A 24,235-nucleotide genomic window follows, 5' to 3' on the forward strand; every position below is an offset into this window, starting at 1 on the left:
TTTACAGAGTTAGGACAACCCCAGGAGACCTGCTATGGACAATGTTATCACCATTCAGAGGAACAAAAGAAAAACAAAACAAAAAACCCTTTTGTCATCTGATATCTTAACACAATGGCACACCTCTCTCATGGTGGGAGAGAGGGCCCCCCCTTTGTCATTTGAATGAATACCACATACACATTTAAATTTTATTTATTCATTTTTCACCCATATGCTCATGCATATTTTTGTTAAAAAATATTCTTCCACCTTCCCTTCTCACAGCCCTCCCCTCACTGATGAACAGTCAGATTAGCATTGTACATACATATTTTTGATAAATATGTTTACAAATGAGTCATTTTTGGTTGGAGTAATTAGGATGAAAGGAAAGAGAAACATAATGGATATTTTATATAAAGTGTTTATAAGATTTTGAAGGAGTTTGTTTTTTGGTTGTTTAATTTTTCTTTTGTTTTTCTTCCTCTGGATTAGGATGATAGTTTCCATAGCTGGTATAAAATGGTTCTTACCTCTCTGAACTACAGAGAGAAGCTGCTTCTATCAAGGCTGATCATTTTACAATGTTCTTAAGGCATACATTCTCTTGGTCCTGCTCCCTTCACTCATCATCAGGTCCTATAAGGCAACACTTTATGGATTCTTATAGAACAAAAATATTCCACAGTATTCATCTACCATAACTTGCTTAGCCATTCCCCAATTTATGGACCTTACTGATGCAAAAAAAAAAAATTAATTTAATAAAGTGAAAAATCCTTCATTTCGAATTTTATAATGTGCTCTAATTCTTGTTTGGCAATAAATTTATCCCATTTCCATAGATCTGATAGATAATCATTTGGTCAATTATTTTATTTATGATGTCACCCACTATATCTAAATCCTGAATACATTTTTATCTTATTTTGATATAAATTTTGGGTCAATGCCTATTTTTTTGCCATATTTTCTTTTCCCAACAATTATGGTCAAATAGTAAGTTCTTATCCCCAAAGCTGATGTATTTGGGTTCGTCAAAGATTAGATTGCTATAGTTATTTCCTGTGGTTTCTTGTTGAACATATCTTAATCCCTAATAAAGTTCCATTACTCTATTTCTTAACCAGTACCAGGTAGTTTTGATGACTGACAATATAGTCTGGTTTTTAGATCTGGTAGAGCTAAGTCACCTTCCTTTGCATTATTTTTCATCAATTCCCTTGCTATTTTTGACATTTTGGTGCTCCGGATGATTTTTTTTTTACTATTTTTTCTAGTTCATTAAAGAAGGTATTTGGCAGTTTGATTGGTATGGCACTGAATAAGTAATTTAATTTGGATATAGTTGTCATTTTTATTATATTAGTTTTACCTAGCCATGAGCACCTGACATTTTTCCAATTATTTAGATCTGACTTTATTTGGGGGAGAAGCACTTTATAATTTTGTTTATCCATTTTCTGAGTTTGGTTTGGGAGGCATATTCTCAAGTGTTTAATGGTGTCTATAGTCACTTTAATTTGAATTTTTCTTTCTGTCTCTTGCTCTTGGAATTTGTTGTTCATATGTAGAAATGCTGATGATTTATGAAGGTTTATTTTATATACTGCTACTTTGTTGAATTTGTTAATTGTTTCAAGAAGGTTTTTTTAGATGGCTTTCTTTGGTTCTCTAGGTCCACCATCATATCATCTGCAAATAGTGAAATCTTTGCTTCCTTACTGCCAGTTTTGATCCCTTCAGTTTCTTTTTCTTCTCTTATTGTTGCTGCTGGCATTCCTAATACTTTATTGAATAGTAATGGTGATAATGGGCATCCTTGTTTCACCCCTAATTTTATGGGTAATAATCCAAGTTTATCCCCATTTCATATAACATTTATTTATGATTTTAGATAGATACTACTTATTATTTTAAAGAAAATTCAATTTATTCCTAAAGTTTCTATTGTTTTCATAGGAATGTTTGTTGAATTTTATCAATGGCTTTTCCAGCATCTATTGAGATAATCATATCATTGTTGTTGGTTTTGCTATTGATATGTTAAATAATGTTGAGTGTTATCTAATATTGAACCATACCTGCCCACCTGGTCTATATCCTACTTGGTAATGTTGTATTATCCTAATAATAACTTGCAGCAATCCCATTGCTAAAATTCTATTTAAGATTTTTGTGTCCATATTCAATAGGTTGATTGGTCTACAATTTTCTTTGTTTTTGTTTTTCTAGGTTTAAATATCAGTACTATATTGGTGTCATGAAAGGGATTTGACAGAATTCTTTGATCTCCTATTTTTTAAAATAATTTATGTAGAATATCAATTAACTGTTCCTTAAATGGTTGGTAGAATTCACTTGTAAATCAATCTGGACTTGAAACTTTTGCATAGGGAGTTTATTGATAGTTTCTTCAATTTTTTTTTTCTGAAATGGGGTTATTTATGGAATTTATTTCCAATTCTGTTAATTTGGACAATTTGTATTTTTTGTAAATATTCATCCATTTCACTCAGGTTATGCAATTTATTGGCATACAGGTTGTCAAAGTAGCTCCAAATTCTCTCTTTAATTTCCCCCTCATTGGTGCTTAGTTCACTGTTTTCATTTTTGATGCTGGTTATTTCATTATCTTCTTCCTTTTTTAAAATCAGATTAATCAAATGTCTGTTTTATTGGCTTTTTCATATAACCAAGTATCAGTTTTTATTTATGAGATTAATGGTTTTCTTGCTTTTAATTTTATTAATCTCTTCCTTAATTTTCAGAACTTCTTATTTGGTATTTAATTGGGTATCTGCAATTTGTTCTTTTTCTAGCTTTTTTAGTTGCTAAATTCATTGAGTTCCTTTTTCTCTAGTTTATTCATATACATATTTGTAGATAAAAAAAAATTTCCCTTAAAGCTTATTTACATTTTTGTATGTTATAAAGTTTGGTATAATGTCTCATGAGTATCTTTTTTCATGAATATATTGATTTCTTATTTCTATTATTTGCTGTTTGATCCATTCATTATTTAAAATTAAGTTATTTAATTTCCAATTACTTTGTTTCCATATTCCCATGACCCTTTATTACCTGAAATTTTTATTGCATCATGGTCTGAAAATTATGCATTCATTATGTCTGCCTTTCTGAATTTGATTATAAGGTTATTGTGGCCTGTATATGGTCAATTGTGGTATAGCTGCCATGTACTGCTGATAAAAAGGTATATTCATTTCTATACCCATTAAGTTTTCTCCAGAGGTCTATCATATACAAGTTTTCTAAGGTTTCATTCATCTTTTTAACCTCCTTCTTGTTTCTTTTGTGGTTGCATTTATCTAATTCTGAAAGAGGAAGTTTGAGGTCCCTGATTATTAAAGTTTTGCTAAGTCTTCTTCTAACTCATTCCACTTTTCACCTAGGAATTTGGATATTATACCAGTATAGGTGCATACATATTTCATAATGCTATAGCTTCATTACCGTTAGTGCCTTTTTTGAAGATGCTATTTACTTCCTTATTTTTTAATGAGATTTATTTTTGCTTTTACTTTATCTGAAAACAGGATTGCTACTCCTGATTATTTAATTCAGTTGGGTCATAATATTTTTTTATTTCAACCTTTTAGTTTTTGCCCTGTGTGCATGTCTCTGCTTCAAATGTGGTTCTTGTCAACAAAATATTGTAGGATTCTGTTTTTTTTATCCATTCTGCTATCCTCTTCTGTTTATGGGACAGTTCATCCCATTCACATTTACAGTTAAGATGACTAATTCTACATTTCCCTCCATGCTATCTTTCCCCTTAAATTTTTTTCTTACTTTTCCTCTTATTCCTCCTCACCAAAAAATTTTACTCCTTTTCCAATTTGATTTTTCTTTTAAATATAACTTTCAGTTTATTTTCACTTATACCTTGACCTTCTTTTTTATCAGTCCCTTCTTTCCTTATCTTTCCCTTTTCTAGTATTATTAATCAGTTATCATCAATCACAGTTTGATTATTTGATTTCTTGATGAGTTCATGTTGTTATCGAGGAATCATCACAGATTGATTGCTTGATAAGCAACATGGTCTCAACTTACATCACATAATTATTATCCTTTTTTACCTTACTCCTTTTTTCAAGTACCTTCCAATCCTCTTCATGAGCCAAAGTTTCAACCCAAACTAAATAATTTCTTGAACTATTTGTGCCCCTCACCCCAGGCCTATTTTCTCTTACACTTTACCCCCTCTCTCCACCCTGGGTACTTAGCCCCTTGTAAAGTGAAACACCAATTAAGTCAAATCCTGATCTAACGTACTATAAGAATCTTAAAACTCTCTAAGTACTGGAAAGTTCTGAAGGTCTCAACTGAGAACTTTATAAATGATTGTAAGTTATGGGAGATACTGACTCAAGATTACCCAGTTGATGATACCTTCAATAGATAAATTGCTAAGCTTTTGTAAGAATTAAAATGAGTCAATAGGTAATGAGCCACTTAAGCTTAAATTTAATACCCATCCTTTTCATCAGGGCTTTTTTTCCTCAAACATAGTAATATAGTCTTGCTCCTTTTCAATGGCGAGGCAAAACTAAGTATGCCCATAATCTTTAATGCCAATCTCTTCAATTCTATATGACCTTTTATTTTTCCAAAGAGAAGTAAAGTTGTAAAACATTAGAAGTGTTATATCTTCCCTTATATGGTTGTATACAATTTGATGGTCTTGACCAATAATATTTTGTTTTGTTTATTTTCTTTCCATTTTCCTTTACTTTTTTATGCACTTTTGAGTCCTGTATTTGGTGATTGAATCCTCTTTTCAGTTCTGATATTTGTGTCAGGAAATACTGGAAGTCCTCCATTTCATTGAAGATCCATCTTTTCCCCTGACCTCATATGATGAATTTTTCAGGGTATTATATTTTTGATTTCAATCTGAGGGCCTTTGCTCAGATATATGGTATTAGAGGTTTCTGAGCCTTCAACAATAAGGTTGATAGGTGCTATGTGAATCAATTGCATTTCCTTTGTATTTCAGTTGTTTTCTCTTTGCTACTTGCAATATTCTCTCCTTCAATTGAGAGGTCTGGAATTTTGCTAAATAGGCCCTTGGAGTTTTTATCCTGAGGTCTCTTTCTGGAGAGACTCCATGGATTCTTTCAATGGTTATATAGTGTTATTGTTTGAGAAGATTTGGACAGTTTTCCTTAATCATTTCTAGCTTTATGCCTTCCAGGTTGTTGTTTTTTTTTTGTTTGTTTTTTTTTTAATCTAGGCTTTCTGGTTGTCTCATGATTTATAGATTGTCTTTCCTGGATTTATTTTCCTGGTCATTTGTTTTTTCCCTCAAAGATATTTTACATTTTCTTCAATTTTTTCAGCCTTTTTGTTTTGTTTGATGGAATCTTGCAGTCTCAGAGATTCATTGGTTTCTGTTTATTCAATTCTAGTTTTGAAGGATTTCATTTATTCAATTATCTTTTGTGTTTCCTTTTTAAAAGTGTTGACTTCAAGTCTTTCTCCCAGGTACGGATAAAGCCAATTTCATCTTATTTGATAGCAGTCTCATGGACAAGTCATGAGTGTCCATTTTTTCTGGCTCAGCATATTCTCTTTAATAGAGTTACAATTCTCAAGAGTTATGAGAATTGTTCTCGAAGTGGGCATATAGCCAAGTTCATCTTATTGGATAATAGTTTTTTCCTTTATCCCTTTTTTAAACCTTTTCCTGTGTCTCTTGAGCCTGCTGCTTGATGTCCAAATATTATATTTAGTTTTTGGTCTTTTCATCATGAAATGTTGGAAGTCTCCCAGTATATTAAATCTACATCTTTTCCCCTGGAACAGAAGGTTAAGCTTTGCTGGATAGTGGATTTTTGGCTGCATTCCAAGTTCCCTTGCTCCTCAGAATATTTCATTCCATGCCCTTCAATCCCTTAAAGTGGATGCAGCCATGTCCTGTGTAATACTTACTGTGGCTCCATGGTTTCTGAATTGTTTCTTTCAGGTTGCTTAAAGAATTTTCTCTTTTATCTGATAGTTCTGGAATTTGGCCACAATATTCCTTAATGTTTTCATTTTAGGATCTCTTTCTGGAGGTCATCAATGTATTATTTCAATAACTACTTTTAGTTTTCTCTAGGGTAAGATACATTCTATATCCTATTAAGTGTGTATGTTATTTCCTCTCTGAGACATTTCTGATGAGAATGAAGGTCCATTCATTCTCCCTCACCTTCCCCTGTCCCAATAAATTGTAAAAGCTTTTTCTTGATTTTATGTGAAATATCTTAGCCCCTTCTTTTTCTCCTTTATCTTTCTCCCCGTACTTTTCTTTATCAACCATTGACTACATATTTTACAATATTATATATCATTATATTCAACTCCTTCCTGTGATTTGTCTATATATGCTTCTTGTAACTGCTCTTATAAATGAGAAATTTCATATGAATTATGAGTGTCTTGTAGCCATGCAGGAATACAAAATCTTCAACATCATTAAGCCCTTCTCCTCCACTTCCTCTATGGTTCCTTTTGTCCTGTATTTGGAAATCAAACTTTTTTTATTCAGCTCTTGTTGTTTCCATAGGAAAGTTTGAAAGTCCCCTGTTTCATTGAAAGTCCATATTTTCCCCTGAAAGAGGATGTTCAGCTTTGCTAAGTAGTTGATTATTGGTTGCAAACCAAGATCATTTGCCTTCCAAGTCCTATGAATGCTTAATGTAGATGCTGACAGATCCTGAAATCCTGACTACAGGGTCAGGAATTGCTTGTCTCTGGCAGCTTTTAGTATTTTCTCTTTGACTTGGGAGTTTGAGAGCTTACCTATAATATTACTGGAAGTTTTTCTTTTTGGATCTCTTTCAGGAGATGATCAGTGAATTCCCTTAATTTCTATTTTATCCTCTGCTTCTAGGATCTCAGGACAGTTTTGCTATATTATTTCTTCAAAAATTAAGTCTAGGTTGTTTTCCTGGTCATGACTTTGAGGTAGCCCAATAATTTTTAAATTATATCTTCTGGATCTATTTTCAAGGCCATTTGTTTTTCCAATGAGATATTTAACATTTTCTTCTAGTTTTTGGTGTGTTTTTTTTGTAATAGGTTTATTTCTTCCTGAATTCTCTCAAAGTCATCAGCTTCCTTTAGCTCAATTCTGTATTTGAAGGAATTATTTTCATCAGAGAGCTTTTTTATCTCCTTTTTCAGCTGTCCATTTCTGTTTTTTATGACATTCTTCTCCTCATTTGCCTTTTGTGTTGCTTTTCCCAATTGGCCTAAATTGATTTTCAATATTTTTTTCAGTATTTTTTTGTTTTTCTTTCACCAAGTTGCTGACTTGGTTTTTTTAAGATTTTTACAAGACAAATGGAGTTAAGTGGCTTGCCCAAGGCCACACAGCTGACTTAATTTTAATGATTTATTTGCATCATTTTCATTTCTCCTCCCAATTTTTCCTCTACCTCCCTTAATTGCTTTTCAAAGTCTTTTTTTTAGCTCATCCATATCCTGAGCCTATTTTCTACTTCTCTTGAGATTTTGGATAAAGAAGCTTAAATTTTGTCATCATCTGAGTATGTATTGTGGTCCTCCATGGGATCACAATAATTTTTTATGGTCAGATTATTCTTTTTCTGTTGTTTGCTTATTTCCTCACCCTTTGACCAATTTACTAGGCTTCCAAGGCTTTGGGGTTTTTATTTCTGGGACAGCCCACAGGAACCTCAATTCCTCCAAGGTTTTATGAGAGGCTTTGACTGCTCTCTTGCTTTTGTTCAGGCCTTACCCTCTGCCCTGGAGCTGTGAGCATGGACCCTGCTCGACTATGGTGGCTGTGTGGTAACCCAAACTACAACCTGAATCTGAGTATTGGCAAACAGGTGAGTCCTGCACCAGGTAGAGCTGAGAAACTTCTTCAGTTTCCCTTGATTCCCTTACCATCTATGGTTCAAGAGTTCTGGATGCTGTGGTTGTTTCTGTTGATTCCCACTGCAGGTTCACATCACAGGGGTGCTCTGAGACTGGAACTCTGCTCTACACTCACTCTTATATGGCAGAGTTCCCTCACCACCCTTTTCAGCTGTCACCCATGATCCCTGGGCCAAGAGTTCTGGAAACTATACCCTCTGCTACGGACCCAGGCTCCCTGCCTAGCTAAGCTGTGGGCTGTGACTGCATCGTGGCAGTTTTCAGTCCCCGTGCTTGTGGGACAGACCATTCACGCTGAACTTTTAAGTTGACCTGGACTGGGAAATTGTTTCACTCTGTCTTTTTGTGTATTCTACCCCCTTTAAATTTTATCTAGAGTCATGATTTGACAACTTTTGGAGGTTTACAGGGAATGAGTTTCTGGGAATTCCTGCCTTCATGCTACCATCTTGTCTTTGCCCAATCATTTCTTAATCAATAAATCTATTGTCATGTATTCCCCTCAATTCCTATCCATCCCTGAAGAATTGGATACTGTTGATGATCGTCTTCTCTGGATTCTCTATTCTTTCTCTCTAGCATTTATGACTTTCTACACTTTGCCATCTAACTTCTGAAACTTCCTTCTATGTCTTAAACCTTATTATTGTGGGTCATTCTGCCATTATAATCTGCTTCTTCCATTTGTAAGCTCCTTCTAATACTTTTACTTTTTGCAAAGGGGCTCAGGGTTTTAATCCTTCATTCTAATTCCATCTTTGGCTATGACTCTATGTACTTCAACATCATTCTTTGCCATACATACATACCCATTGTCCTCCACAACACATACATAGTTTTTAACTCTTTTAATGTCTTGTAATCACCTATTATATTTTAAACTACTTCAGGACTGAAGTTAGCTAATTTTTTCCCTTTTATTTCTATCCTCAGTGTAAGAGAAATGAAAGTAACAAACCAGGTGATTAATAAATGCTAATCTTGCTTTGTCTATTCTCTTATGGTTTACATTTCCCTGACTGACTGCTCTTTCTTTCTCTTTTGTCTTTACTAGGTAACTTCATTGCTAGCACTTGCTAGCTAGGGAATTCCCTAAAATTCTGTCCTGTGTCTTCTCATCTCCCACTGCAATCTTTAATTTTATGATCTCATTAGCTGGCTTGGATTCAGGTTTCATCTACAAATGTATGATTCTCATGTTTATTTATCCATCTCTAACCTTTCTCCTGACCTGCAGACTAATTCCTGCCTTTTGAAGAACTCAAATTGGAAATCTAAGAGATATCTGAAATATAACATATCCAAAATGAAACTATTGTCACCTCTTTTTTATTTCTATAAGGCTATCATTGACTCCTCAAAAAAGTTACTATCATTCTCTCACTCCTCATACCTCTTGATTTTCCCTCTATCATTTCCTCTCCCATATTACAGCCACCACCCTATGGCAAGCCCTCATATCCTTATGTCTGAACTTTTTAAATCATAGTTTAGTTAGTATCTCTGTCTCAATCATCTTCCCATTACTGTCTACTCTTTACTCTAATATTAAAAATGTTTTTCCCCTAAAACTCATGTGTGTCCATGTTTCCATGTTAATTACAACAAAGGGGGATAAAGTATGATACCACATTAAGGGAAAACAATACATTTGAATCTATATCATATTTTAAAATTTCTGAATATGAAGAGGTGATAGTGGAGAGTTTGTTGATAGTTCTATGGAGGAGGATAGAATTTTTCTGAAAGTGTATTTCTGGAATAGTCTCAGTGAATGGGCCTTCCTATTTCCACCAGTATCAACTATTAAAATTCTCACTGCTACATTTCCACTCTTCTTATATTTTAGTCTTTTCCACATAGTGTATGATTCAATGACTCTTGTCTATGTGATGTTCCTCACTCAAGATACTCTATCTCTCGACTATCCAATTTTCAATGGTTATTGTCAAATCTGGAAATTTTTCCCCCTCCCTACCTCCTTGTTTTTACCCCTTGGCTTACCTGGTTTCTTTAAAATATCATCTAAAGTCCCAAACTAAATTCTCAACAAGTTGTAGTACAAATTTTTCACCCTTCAAAATTCGTGACTCTGGAAGATCACTTCATTACTGGGTCTCCCACCTCAGAAGCATATTAAATCCCTCTTCTCAGATGACTTCTCCTCATACTTCAATTTCTAAAGATCTACTATGCCAGATATATATTTATTCATTACAAACTTGGAATTTAGGCTCCTTTATCATGCTGGGTATCAGGGATCTGTCCTCCATACCTTTTCAGTTTACTTTTATGTGTGATCTTCTGCCTTAGAATGTAAACTCCATGAAAGGAAAAAAGGTATTGCTTTTCTAATTTTTTTTAGTTTTAGTTTTTAGAAAAGTATCTGGCACATAGGAGTACTAAATAAATGTTTTTTTTTACTAACATTCATTTGACTGACATTTAAATATGAAATCTGTCACATATCTCCTTAATCTATGTCTTATAAGTATTTAGACTTTATAATTTCCTCAATTCTTGCCTTTCCAATATTCTTAAACCTTATTCTCCTCCATGTATTATATAATCTAGTAATTATTACCAATTTCCTAGATATCAGCCATATTTAGAAAGTACTTCCTTCTTGTATCCACCTCCTGCTTTTTTAGTTTTGTACTAACTCAGATAAAATTCCAACTTTGGCAAGGAGCCTTTCCTCCATATACCACCAGTCTTCACTGCTAACCCTTTACTATGAAGTTGTTCCTTACTTCATGTTTTTAACTTATATAGAGTTATTAGCAAGTTGCCTTCCCCATTGCATTGTGAATCACTTCTTTATAACCCTAGCACTTAGCACTTTGCAGTTTCTGGCACAAAATTTTCACTTAATAAATATTTTCACAGGAATATATATATATATATATATATATATATATATATATATATATATATATATATATATATACATACATACAGAACATCTGAATCTATATTTGGAGTAGTAACCATTAAGAAAATGAAAAGACTCACAAGGTTATGGGATATCTTTAATGTCTAAGGAGCCTTAAGTCTTTATAATTTACATACCAGGAAACAATAAAACCTGTTAGCTCTCCAGTTCCCTGGATCATTTGAATGTTGCAGATCATTCATCCCCTTTTAAAGAGCAACTGTTCAACACAACATTAAAATAATGAGGTTGCTCCATTGAGATTTTTTTAAGATTGTGAAAGTCATCTTGAATCCCAGTCTGAAGAGTGAGGATGAGGAATTGTGAAAGGAGAGAAATCTTATCACATATCATGAAAGAATAAAAACAACAGCCACAAAACCTATTAAGTATATTCTTAAATATTTTGATAAGAATAAAGAGAATTAATTTTAAAAAGCAAATATTCTCTGCTCTCATGGAACCCATATCCAATTAGGAGAAATAAAATAAAAAGGACTGCTAGAAATGGATACTGTCATCTTAAAACTTACAGCAAAGGGGAATAGAATAAACACCACATTAAGGGACAATGATAGAACTGAATTGATATCATAATTTATAATTTTTTAATATAAAGGGAGTGGTGGTGGAGAGTTTGCTAAACATTCTATGGAAGAGGTTAGAATTTTCATGAAAGTGCAAATCTGGAAAAGCAGTTACGATTCAACATTTCTATGCAGATAACTCCCAAATCTATTTATTGAATATTTATTCTCTCTCCTCAGTTCCACTCTCAAATCACTGGGGCCATTTCAAACTAGATTTCCCAAAAATAACCTAAAAGTTAGGTACCAAACAGAACTCATTTTGTTTTCATCAAACCCATCCTTCAGAGCATTCTTTACCATAATTCTCTTAGTCACAGCTGTGTATACCATCAATACCCAATTGACCCCTCACTTCCACCCTACAAAAAAAATCAGATGCTACTTTTGCCCTTTTTCCACAATATGTCAAATGTCTCCTTTTCTTCCCTTATATATTGACTATTATAATTCTGGGTCATATTAACCTATTTATTGAACCATTGCAATAACCTTTTAATTGATCCTCCTTTCTTGAATCTCTCCCCTAGCCAATCTATTCTCCTCATGGCTATCAAATAGATTTTACTAATTTAACATTAATATTATCCTGCCGTTCTTCATCTCAAGAAACTTAAGAAATTCTCAATTTATTTTTAGACAAAATAAAAATTTCTTTGTTTGAATTTCAAAGTCCTTCATAACTTGCCCTCATACTACCTTTCCAGTCATTGTTACACATTATTCCCCTTCACATTTTCTGTAGTCTCTCCAAACTGACCTTCTTATTATTCCTCATAGCTGATGCTTCATCTCTCCTGCCTATACTTCTGCACTGATTAGTTCCCATGATTAAAATATACTTCTTTATCTCAATCACTTAGAATTCTAATTTTCTTTCAAGGCTAAGCTCAAGCACAATAGAACCTTTTTTGGTTACCAAGGTGTTAGTAAAAACTAATACAATGAGCTTGTGGTTTTGGTATTGTTGCTGTTGTTTACCCATTTTGGAAGCAGACCAATGATGTCATGGGGTGATGTCTTATTCTTATATACTCCCTATAATACTTCTTCTGTCTCCATTAATTTAATTCAAAGTTATTTGGAGGGAAGAATTGTTTAATTTTTGCCTTTTATTCCTTGTTTGATGATTATCTGGTTTCCCAAAGGCACATAGCAAATTTGTAACAGATCTACATTTATTCATTTGAAGATCAAAGTTCTTTCTAGTGTCCTCTACTCTCACTGAATCCTAAGATTGCGGGTTGATTAAGCAACTACTTCAGTACAATGATTGGTTAAGGTGCTTTTGGTTTAGAATGTCAGTAATTCAGCACCCAGAGATTAACATTGGCTAAGATTTGAATAAATTAAAAATAAAACTTTAGAATACTTAGTAATGTATGGAACTGGGATATATAGCATATCTTATATTTGTTTAAGCTTCATATTTGTACATAAACAGTTGGAGTTGCTTAATTCATGTTGATTCTCTGAACTATGAAACTCACTTATGCTAAAGAAGTAACCATATAAATAAATATAAAGAAAAGTAAATATATAGGTTAAAATGACTATCATGTGGTATAACATTTTTATTTGATAATATTTCTTTCAGGAAAAATAAAGTACAAATTATAATTAGAATAATCATTGTGGAAATCTACTTAATTTCTTGGAAAGCTCTTTCTGACAAACTTTAAGATCAGAGCAGGCACAGACTATCATACATAACATGGAAGTCCTAAATGAAGTGGAAACAGCAACAGCAATGGTCATTTACTAATAAATACTTGTATATCTAATGAAGTCATCAATATCACTGTCTTCCATTTACCTAAATGCAATAACTCTTCATGGATGCACCCTTGCATCAGACATTGGCATATTGACCATGTCATTGGAAGGATAATATACAGACAGGATATGTGATTGACAAAGATGATATGTGGTCCAGAATGCTGGATGATTATATAGGTCAACCCATTTTAATTTATTTTTCAGTGCTTCAAAAGCCTTCTGTTATTGTCACTGTTAATGAAAAGTAAAGATCTACAATATATTTTGAAGCTAATTAGTCCCATGAAAACATGATAATACATGGAGTCACATTATAGGGAGTAGCAAAATACCATCTGAACCATATATGTTATATGTCTTAAGCAGTCATACAAATATTTTTAACATCTTATGGCAAAATTTGATTTTAATTCATTATTTTAATTCTCATAATATAATATTCTTCAGGACAATATGATATGAAATACTTTTCGCTCAAAAGAGTGATGATGCAAATTCAAGTTGCTTGTGCAATTCAATGACACTCAGAATTCTATAATCAGACCAGCCCAAATGGTCAGAGAGTTCCGTGCAGATGGCCCATGGGTTTTGGCAAAGAATCTTCATAGTTTCAGCCCAACCAAGCAGTATTCCATATTGGAACATGAATTGCTTTTAGGACAACATGCTGCCAACTCTCTAATTTCTGAGGGAGTTCTGCATAAACCTAGGAGGGTGTTTGCTATAGGTGCAACCTAACTTTCTGGCTTTCACCCTGGTGTTAGAGCAGTTGGTTATCAGGAGACTACATATACCAGCTTATGTTCTTTACACTTAACCACAGATAAACACATATGGCAGAGAGATTCTTATTACTGGAAAGAAGCCAATGATTCAACAAGGAAGATCTAGATACATTTTTATATCTCTTATTGGTCATTCTGATGCCTGACTTTTGGGATAATGGAGAAAAACGAGTCAACTTTTAACCATTCTTCACAATGCCTTCTCCTATCTTGTTAAGTTATATGCCATTTAAAAAGATCCATTGCTTTTAATTTTTAACCTCCTTTCCTTCATGAATGTGCAAATCAGGACAATCTAAAAACAAAAATTTCTCCAAATGTTTACTAGTTATATGACATTGAGACACTCAGTCAAGGAATCTTCAGCAGGGTATAATAATAATGATTACTCCACAAAATAATTTTGAGAATCTAATCATATTAAGCATATTGTTGAAAGAAAGTTTCAATAGAAATTCTACCATTAACACTGCCACCACCATCATCAACCCAATAATATTTTGATTAGAACTTGTTTCAGAGTTTGGATGCAAGGAAGTTATATTATTTTTACTTCCATATTTTTAAAATGGAGATAGTATCATATCTGCTTGAAAATCCACATTATTATAAGTATAAATGAACGTGAACATGCTACATAAAGTAAAAATTAATGATTTTTATCACCACTCTACCTACTACAATTATAATGTTAGTATGAACTCATTATGGATCCATCCATCCCTATAGCCATTATCATCTTTGCTAAATGAATATAGCATCTGTGCATCTACTTGGCACAGTGGAAAAAAAATTATGTTTGCAATCAGGAGGACACATCTTCTGGAGTTCAAATCTGGTCTCAGATATTTATTGGTTGTGCTATCCAGAATACATCACTTAACTCTGTTTGCCTGTGTTCCTCATCTGTAAAATTCACTGTAGAAAAAAATGGCAAATCACACCAGGAAATGACACAAAAAGCATAAAGTCATCAAGGATAAAACTATGGCTTTCAAGAGACATGTTGGTATACTAAAATTAAATTTAATGGAAAAAACACATTTAAAAATTTAGGGAATTTAAATCTTTAAAAAATCACTTTTAGATCAATACAATATATGACAAAAATTTTCGAAGAGAAGCAAATAAATCCAATATTCTTAATGCTATATATGTCCTATCATGACAATCAAACTATAAATAGAGAACTTTAATAATTCCTTGTCAAAGTGGGAAAAAAGAGAACAGAGAAATATATTTTTAAAATTTAAAGATACTTCTGGAATGAATAAACCTCACCTTCTCAAGAAATTATACTAGTTTTAAAAAGTACACTACTGGAATAAGCAAATATAGTCAATATGGATTTATCTCAATGTGGATATTATAAAATATCTAATATCAATAAGAATTGTTTAAGCAGCATCTGCACAGTGTCAAATAAATAGTCATGCATTTATTTACTGAAGTAGAAGTCTTATGATAGCAATTTAAGGTAATGTAACTTCAGGGTCAAAAATCATAGGAAGGTCATCTTTATTATATACCTGTAAAATATAACTTAAGGAAACTGAACTCATTGAACAATGCATTTATTTCTAGGGAAATAATAAATTCTAGAATATATTGTAGGTGACAAAAACAATGCATAAAATACTTAGAATAGGTTTATCAGTCCTTTGTAAACTAATAGAAAATACTGAATTATGAATAGAAACTATAAAATATTTGAAAATTCAACAAATAATTATCACTGGATCTAGAATTACCACAAAAATCTATTTCTTACAAGCACTTGTACATAACACTGATTCATAACATTATTCTTACCAAATGTCAACATAATGAATTTTGATAACTTTCCAATTATAAGCAATGAAAAACTCTCAAAACATAGTGAAATAGGAACAAAAATGAAAAACATATGTTGTTAAAATGTTGTGTATGCAATTCTTATCTCTTGCTCATATTGTTCCAATGTTATATTCAGTTATCCCACAGAAAATGACCTATCCCCAAAATTTCATTCAGTTCCAAAAACTATCACTCAAACTATGATGTTTCATTTCACAATAAATGATGACTTATAGTAGAATAGAGTCATTCTGGAATTGTTTCTGTCATAATTCTATTGAATATAAAGAATGAAAAAAGAACATTTAATAATCACTTATAGTTTGTCAGTTATTCTAAATGCTCTACAAATAATGTTGCATTTAATTTCAAAATATCCCTGAGACGTCATTGTTCTTGTCCACAAATGAACAAATAGTGATATACAGGGCCCAGCACTCTACCTATTTTGTCACTTAGGTGGTCTCACAATAGATTATATAAATATAACATTGAAAGAATGAAGTTATTAATATTTCTTTACTATTATTTGGGGTTACAATAACTCAACACTCCTAGTATTTTGTGATGATAGGATATGGAAGGGCTCAGAAAGTTTTGTCCAGGTTGCAGCCATGAATAATTCTTTGTCATTCTCTGTGATCCAATTTTAAAGCAGAATACAATTTATTCTAGTTTTCAAGAGTTCCTTAAACAAAAAATTAAAAACAACAACAAAAAAGATGGAACTACAAAGATAGACACAGAGAGGAAAATCACCCCAAAACACTAGACCACATGAACCAAATTGCTCAGTCATGAAAGATTTAAGTTGGCTTAGTCTTCTTCCTTTTAATACAGAGTAATCTATTATTACAGTACAATAGCCAAGGCAAAAACTATATTCATGTTCTCCTCCGGGCTTTGCCTATGACTTTCTTGATTTTTATACTAGGTTCTGGTAGGAGTACCTCTTGGCCTTTTCATTTTCCTTCCATATTTTTACTCTAGATTGAATGTAAGCTCACTGAGGGCAGGGCAAATTTTTATTTCTTCCTGAATTTGTATCTGCAGTGCTTAGCACAGTAGTTGGAATAAGGTTAAGACCTTAACAAATGTTTGCTGCCTTTCTGAACTATGTTTATCTGTTGTCTTTAAACCTGCCTAAGATTGGGAAAATGAATAAATTCCCCTCATTCTTCCTGGCCCCAACTAACTGCTCTGCTTTCCTAAATGTGGTAGCAATTTTAAATTATTGTTCCTTCTCCTCCCTGCCCAGGGAAGGGTGAAAGTGATCTTGTGTCTTCATATCCTCTTAATGGGATAATAGTTAATACTTAGAAAATCTCTCTTTCTCTCTGTGTCTGTGTCTCTGTGTCTCTGTATCTCTGATCTGTGACCCCATTTCTTTATAACTCTCTCTCTCTCTCTTTCTCTCTCTCCTCTCACTCTCTCATCTTCCATCTGTCTCTTTTTTATTACTTTAAATATTTGCTAAATATACAAAATTCTAACAATATATTTTTTGTTTTTATTTCCAGATTCCTTCTTTTACTCCCTGATTTGACAAGACTAGCAATTTAATTTCAATTATGGATGTGAGTTCTTGCAAAACATCAACTTATTAATCATATTGCAAAATAATGCATATAAAAATGAAAAAAAAATGCAAAATTGCTTCAATTTGCTTTTAGATTTCATTAGTGCTCTTTCTAAAGCATTTTCATCAGAAGTCCTCCAGAATTGTCATGAATCATAATACTGCTGAACAAAAATGTCATTTGCAGTTAATCATTGTCTATGTTACATTTTTTATATTTTTTCAATTACGTGCATATGAAGTTTTCAATATTCATTCTTTTTTTCACTTAATTGTTCAAGGGTGGTTTTCTACATTCATCCTTTTGCAAGCTTTTTAGTCGCACATTTTTTACGAGCCTTACTTCCCTTTCCCCTCCCCATGGCAGTGTGCAATTTGATATAGATTGTATATGTACAATCATGTTTAACATATATCAATATTAGTCATGTTGTGAAAAGAAGTAGAATTAAGGAAAATATGAGGGAGAAGGTAATATAAAAATATTTAAATAGTGAATATAGCATGCTTTTCTCTGCATTCAGACTCCATAGATTTTTTCTTCTCTAGGACTGAAATGGCATTTTGCAAAATAGGTTTTTTAGAATTGTCCTTGATCACTGAACTTAATGAGAGGAACTATATTCATCAATGATTACATCACAGTGTTGCTGTTAATATGTACAAGGTTCTCCTGGTTTAGCTCACTTCACTCAACCTTAGTTCATATGAGTTTTTCTAAACCTTTATAAGGTCCAGTTGCTATGATTTTTTTACAGAACAATACTATGCTATCATATTCATAGACCCTAATTTGTTCAGCCATTTTCCAAACCTCATTAGCTAAAGTATCATCACATTATAATCAAGTTTTATCTAAACTCTCTAAGTATGCTTCTAGCAAATGTCCTAAAGAGGAATACAATTCTGAAGAGTTATAAATATTATCTTCCTGTGTAGCAATGTAGTGTTAAGTTTTATTTACTATCTTTTTTTCTTTCTGTTTACCTTGTTACTCATGTCTTGAATCTTGTATTTGAAGAACAAAGTTTCTGTTCAGTTCTGTTCTTTTGGTCAGTTAAGGTTGAAAATCCTTTATTTTTTGAAAGTTGAACTTTACTCTCTGAAAGTATAACTTGAATTTTGAGGGCAGTTACTTCTAAAGTTCCTTTAGCCTCCAGAATATCATTTCCAGCTGCTCCAAATCCTTAATGTTAAAACTGAGACATCCTGTGCAATCCTGGCTGGGGCTCCCTGCTATTTAAATTGTTTCATTTTCAGCTGTTTGTAGTGTTTTCTCTTTGTGCTGACAATTCTGTAATTTGACTATAATATTCATTGGAGTTCACTGGGGGGAACTCTTTCTGGTGGCACTATAAAGATTCTTTCAAGGACTATTTTATCTTATCTTTCTAGGAAATTCAGGTTTCCTTGATATTTTCCTGCATGATATTGTCTAGGCTCCTTTTTTAATTATGACTTTTGGGTACATCATTGATTTGTAAGTTATTTTCAATCTACTTTCTGTTCAGTCATGTTTTTCCAAAAAGTTACTTTACATTTGCTTCAATGTTTCAATATGTTTGATAGAGTCTTAGTGTCTCATAGAGACAATATTTATTCATCAAATTCTAATTTTTATAGTTTTATTTTCTTTAGATAGCCTCTGTGTTTCTTTTTTCCAGTGGATCAATTTTACATTTTTTGATTAGTTATTTTCCTTTTCCACTTTAATATTTTACTTTTAAAGGAGTATTTTTTTCATTTTTCCAGTTGGGCAATATAATGTTCTTAGGAGTCGTTTTCTTTTTCATTTAGTCAATTACTTTGCCCCCTCTCCCCCACTTCTTTTGCAATTTTATTTATTGTTTTTTTCAACTACATGCAATGGTAGTTTTTAGCAATCATTTTGCAAGGTTTGACAGATGCTTTATGATATAATTTTACATGTGGTAACACCTGCCTTTGCATTTTTCTTCTTTTTTATTAATTTATTTATTTTCATCCATATGCATATGTATATTTTTAAGTTACAGTTTCCTTCCACCCTCCATTCCCACCCCCCTCCCCTCAGTGATGAACAATCAGGTTAGCATTATGCAAACATATTTTGATAAACATGTTTACAGATTAGTAATTTATATTATAAGCAATTAGGATGAAGGGAAAGAGAAACATAGGTAATTTTTATTAAGTATTCATCATAGTCTGAAAGGTTAGTTTTTTCTATTTTGGTGTTTTGTTTTGTTTAATTTTTCTTCCTCTGGATGGGGGATAATATAGTCTTTAGCCAGTCTAAAACAGTTGTCCTAGCTCTCTGGACATCTGAGAGGCGTTGCTTCCATCAAAATTGTTCATCTCACAACATTGTTATTGACATGTACATTGTTCTCTTGGTTCTACTCCCTTCACTCAGCATGAAATCCTGTCAGTCATTCCATGCTTCTCTAAAGGCCGACCATTTATGGTTTCTTATAGAACAATAGTATTCCATAGTATTCATGTACCATAAGTTGATTAGCCATTCCCCAACTGATAGGCATCTGCTCAATTTCCAATTTTTTTGCCACTACAAAAAGAGATGCTATGAATATTTTGGAATATGTGGGACTTTTCCCTTTTTTTATAATTTCACCTTGATATAGTCCTAGAATTAGAATTATTAAGTCAAAGGGTATAAACATTTTTGTTGCTTTTCGCCTTTTCATTTTTTATTAATTTCCTTGATAGTCTTGTCTTTTTGTTCTCCATTTATTCCTTTGCATTCTAGAATTTTTAATAGGAATAGGCGTTGTATTTTGACTAATTTTCTCATCATTTAAAGAAATAATCGTATGATTTCATGTAGATTTCTTATTTATATGGTCATTTATGCTTATAGTTTTCCTAATATTGAACCAATACTGCATTCTGGTATAAATCCTACTTGATCATGGTGTATTATCCTGGTGTTAAACTTAGTGTGATCATTTTGTTAATGTTTTATGAAAATTTTTTGCATTCTTTTTATAAGGGAAATTAGACTATTAATTTTCTTTGTTGGTTTTGACTCTGCTAAATATTGTATCATAATCATATAGGTGTAATGGAAGGGATTTGGCAGAACTCCTTCTTCACCTATTTTTTTCAAATAGTATATAAAGAAACAGAATTTTTCATGAATGTTTGGTTGAATTCACTTGTGAAAGTAATCTTGCCCTGGAGACTTGTTCTTAGATAATTAATTTATTTTTTTAATTCAACTTCTTTCAAAATGAAATTATTTAAGTACTGAATTTCCTCTTCTCTTAATCTTGCCTATTCATATTTTTGTAAATATATCGGTCAATGTAGCTGTGAATTATTACTTTAATTTGCTCATTAGTGGTGAATTCATTTTTTTTCATTTTTGATATGATAATTTGTTTTTCCATCTTTCTTTTTTAATCCAATCTATTAAAGTTTGGCTACTTTATTGTTTTTATATAAAACCAATTCTTAATTTTATTTATTAGTTCACTAGCTTTCTTATTTTCAATTTTAATATTTTCTCCTTTGACTTTCAGAAATTCTAATTTGATATCAAATTGGGAATTTTTAATTTATTATTTCTCTAGATATTTTATTTGCATGACCAGATCAATGATCTTATCTTTCTCTAGTTTATTCATGAATGTATTTAGATGTATAAAATTTCCCCTAATACATGCTTTGAGTTTATCCCACAAATTTTAGTATGATGTCTCTGTATTGTCATTGTCTTGAACAAAATTATTATTTCTATGATTTGCTGAATGATCCACTCTTTCTTTAAAATGGTTATGTAGTTTCCAACTAATTTTGGGTATATCTCTCCATGGCCATTTATTGCATATGATTTTTATTGCATCATGAGCTGGAAAGATGCATTTAATAGTTTTGCCTCTCTTCATTTGATTATGAGGTTTTTATTCCAATAGCACATGATCAATTTTTGTTTCTATTCCATGTCCTACAGAAAAAAAGGCATATTCCTTTCTATCTCCATTCAATTTTCTCCAGATGTATGTCATATTTAGTTTCTAGCAATCGATTCACCTTCGTAACTTTCTTCTTGTTTATTTTATAGTTAGATTCTCTAATTCTGAGAGGGAGAGAGAGAGAGAGAGAGAGAGAGAGAGAGAGAGAGACAGAGAGAGAGAGAGAGAGAGAAAGAGAGAGAGACAGAGAGAGACAGAGAGAGAGAGACAGAGAGAGAGAGAGAGAGAGAAAGAGAGAGAGACAGAGAGAGACAGAGAGAGACAGAGAGAGACAGAGAGAGACAGAGAGGGACAGAGAGGTTCCCCACCAATAAAGTTTGTCTCTATAACTCTCCTCAAAGAATTTGGATGTTTTACTCCTTGGTGCATGCATGTCTAATGTTGAAATTTCTTAATTGTCTCCTCCTTTTAGGAGGATGTAGTTTACATCATTATCTCTTTTAATGAGATTTTTTTTTGAAATTGATTTGTTGGAGGTAAGGATTGCTAACACTAAATTTTTTCACTTCAGCTGAAGCATAGTTTATTCTGCTTCAACCTTTTATCTCTAATCTGTGTATGTCTTTCTGCTTCAAATGTGTTTCTCTTAAACAATATGTTGTAGTATTCTGCTTCTATTTTATGAAACAATTCATCTCATTCACATTCACAGTTATAATTACTAACTTTATAAGACATACTATCACCCCTCCATTTGTACTTTTCCCCTCCTCTTTTCACCCTAGACCTTGTCACCATTGTGTTACTTCTGAATACCACCTTCCTTAATATTTCCCCCTTCTCTGTTCCCCTCCCTTTTCTTCGCCTTTTTACTACCTCCCCTTCTTCCTTCTCTCCCTGCTATTAGCTCCTCTTCTCCTTCTCCTTCTTTTCCCCTACTAGTACTTTAAGGGTAAGATAAGTTTCTATGCCCAGTTGAGCGTATGTATTATTCCCTCTTTGAGTCAAATCTGGTGAGTTTAAGATTCAGGTATTTCTCATATTTTCCATTCTTTCACACTATTGGAATAAGTCCTTTGCCATTCTTAATATAATTTACCACATTCTGCCTTCTGCTTCCTCCTGTCTCATCACAATCCAATCTTTTTAATGAATTATTTTTTAAAATAATTCCATCAAAATTATGTCCAAATCTTCACCCTAAATATAATCCCTCTAAAAGAGTTTCAATACTCAAGAGTTGTGAGAATCTTCCTCACAGGTTGGAATGTAACCAGTTCAATCTTACTGAATAACAGTCTTTCTTTACTTCTATTAATCTTTTCATATATCTCTTGAGACTCCTGTTTGAGAATCATATTTTTACTAAGCTCTGGTCTTGTCATGAGGAAAGTTTGGAAGTCAACTATTTCATTAAAATCTATCTTTTATCCTGGAAGAATATGTTCCAGTTTTGCTGAGTAGTTCATTCTAAGTTGCAATTCAAATTCCCTTGTCCTCTGGAATATCTTATTCCACGCCTTCCTAACATTGATACAGCAAGGTCTTATGTAATCCTGACTGTGTCTTCTTGATGTTTGAATTGCTTTTTTTCTCTACTAGCATGATATTCATGATTTAATAATTATGGAGTTTGATTTTAATATTTCCTGGAGTTTTCATCTTGAAATCCCTTTCAATAGGTGAGCAATGGATTCTACCAAAGATTATTTTGTCCTCTGGTTTCATTTTATCATGGGAGTTCTTAACTATTTCCTGAAAAATTCTATCCAGGCTCTTATTTTGATCATATCTTTCAGGTAGTCCAATAATTAAATCATCCGTCCTGGATCCGTTTTCCAGGTTAGTAGTTTTGCCAGTGAGGTATATTACAGGTATATCTTTTTTCTTTTTTTTATTTTGTTTAATTGATTGTTAATATTTCATGAAGTCATTAGCTTATACTTATCCCAACCTATTCATCAAGGAAATATCTACTTCAGTTTATCCATTTCCTTTCTCTATTTCTAAAGCTGTTATCTTTCCCCATTTACCGAACTGTATTTTTGAAGGAATTATTTTCTTTTTGCATTTTCTTAATTGTATTTTTAAGAATTTTATTTCTTCTGTCATTTTTTTTTGTTTCAAGATACTAATTTTCCGTTGCATTTTATTATCCAAGTTTTCCATTTGATTTTTAAAATCCTTTCTGAGCTCTTCCAAAAGGTCTTTCTGGACTGGAGAACAATTAATATTCTTATCTGTAGCTTTGCATATAGTATCCATTCTGCCCTCCTTTTCTGAGCTAATGTTTTTCCTGTCCTTATCTCCAAGGTAATTTTTAATAGACCCTGCTTTTCTCTGACCTTTCTTATTCATTTTAGATTTTGTTACTGGGTTCTCTTCCAAAGTTCTTGCATTGGGTGAAAGACTTGCTCTTGGACCATAGGTGTTGAGAATACTAGAGGCTTTCTTTTGGCCTGAGACCATTGATATTATTTCCAGGGGATTGTTCAGTGGATGGACAGGTATAGACATTAGAGGTTTTTTCTCTGGATAATCTGCTAGGAAAAGGATCTGTTGGGAAAGGTGGGGTCTTCCCAATAAGGAATACAAGGGGCTGGTTATTTGGGTCATGTTGTTCAGACCAGCCTTGCTGATGGAATGGGCATCCTAGGTACCCACACTGGAGTTCTCCCAGCCCACTTGCTATACAATCAATCTGAGTCCAATCTGAAAATCCCTGCTGAAGATCCCTCCCAAAGTAGAACATATCAGGCTAACTCCAACCTTGTCTTGCCATCACAGTGCACAGACCTTGCTGGAAGATGTTCCCTCTCTATTCTTTTGTGGGTTTTGTCACTCCACTTGTCTATTCAGGTCACCTCTATATGTCCTTACTAATGTGATATTCCTAAAATACATGCCACTCTCTG

At 32.7% G+C, this 24,235-nt stretch overlaps 1 pseudogene; it reads left to right on the plus strand.

The window, feature by feature from the left end:
• The window catches only part of LOC141521422 (nectin-3-like), a 64,783-nt pseudogene that overhangs the window by 17,714 nt on the left and 22,834 nt on the right, over positions 1-24,235 (plus strand).

The sequence above is a fragment of the Macrotis lagotis genome, chromosome 1, assembly GCF_037893015.1.
Source record: "Macrotis lagotis isolate mMagLag1 chromosome 1, bilby.v1.9.chrom.fasta, whole genome shotgun sequence".
In the NCBI taxonomy this organism is placed as follows: Eukaryota; Metazoa; Chordata; class Mammalia; order Peramelemorphia; family Peramelidae; genus Macrotis; species Macrotis lagotis.